Source organism: Adiantum capillus-veneris, chromosome 14 (genome assembly GCF_014529385.1).
Source record: "Adiantum capillus-veneris isolate H3 chromosome 14, ASM1452938v2, whole genome shotgun sequence".
Classification (NCBI taxonomy): domain Eukaryota; kingdom Viridiplantae; phylum Streptophyta; class Polypodiopsida; order Polypodiales; family Pteridaceae; genus Adiantum; species Adiantum capillus-veneris.
The window spans coordinates 12,596,001-12,597,241 of record NC_140944.1 but is presented as its reverse complement, the minus strand read 5'-3'; the positions used below and the strand labels follow the sequence as shown (position 1 = coordinate 12,597,241).

The 1,241-nt window shown below is 46.7% G+C and overlaps 1 pseudogene; it reads right to left on the bottom strand.

The window, feature by feature from the left end:
• Positions 1–450: 450 nt before the first annotated feature.
• On the bottom strand, positions 451–923 carry LOC147441916 (uncharacterized; annotated as a pseudogene).
• Positions 924–1,241: the final 318 nt, after the last annotated feature.

The window sequence follows — 1,241 nt, the reverse complement described above, 5'->3', positions numbered from 1 at the left end:
AGTAGAGCGAGTTCACCATATCTTCATGCTCTTCTTCTCGCACTCTCTCTCGCGCCGCACTTCCGGTACTCCTTCAATGTCCCTGCATAGGACTATCCGCATGCCATGCTTGACAAAAAGCGTATAAATAATCAACAACGAATCAGCCTGTGGTGTATTGACATTCATTGCCACCGCTACCCGGAACAAGAAGCAACTTGCACAAATCTCTGAAAGAACTCGGTGTAAAATTATCAAGCTAGATTCACTTGAAAAGCATGAAACACATTACAAACCTATATGGTTGCTCAGCCTCAATCATGGTGCTCTTCCTAAAACCTTGCTCCAAACAAACCATGAGTATATCCTTTGCATCATCTTGATAACAAGGTATTGTTCGATTTTTCCTTGGATATGGTTCGAACACTTTGTGTTGCCATTCCATGTATGGTACTAGGTCGGTTACGGCTGTCAAAAACCGTGTAAGCACACGTTGATTTGGAGATCCCTGAGATGTTTGGATACTGATGAAGGTTCACCCTTGGCATCTAAAATTTTTGCCTTCATGATTTTTATGTTTGAGCCTCCATGGTTCTTGAACCGCTTATCCTCGGCAGACTCTATCTGCGTTATTAACATCTCGCATGCGGCATCTCTCAAAAACTCACACCTTGTAGTCCTTCTTCATCAGTAGTTTTACACATGCCGGGGGATGCTAACGTTGTGATTGCTAGGTGTGTGCCTCGGGTGGGCATGCACCATTAGAACCTTTGAAGAGTGACGGCCTTGCTGCAGAGCAACATGAGGGAAAAAAATAGAAGTCGCCTACGTTGTAGTGCTCCCTTGTCCACGCAACATCGGGATTCACTCCCCTTAGCTCTACGAACTTGATGAGTCCGTCTTCTCCTGATTTGATGCATGTCGCCTACCAACCCCATCTCCATGTTAGCGGCCCCTCCCGCGCGGGTAGCCAAGTTTTTCTTCCTCTATACAAGGGGCCATACTCGCCCTGAATCATCGAGAAGGTCTCCTAATGGAGCTTGCCCACGGTTCTCTAGAGAGAGAGAGAGAGAGAGAGAGAGAGAGAGAGAGAGAGAGAGAGAGAGAGAGAGAGAGAGAGAGAGAGAGAGAGAGAAAGAACATGCATGTATCATGCAACCAATCTCCTTCCCTTCTCCTCCATGGCTCCTCCTCGCTGAGCTTTGATACCAAAATAAGACCCTAGGACTGACTAGCCTCGATCCTCTACCCAACCTCCCTTT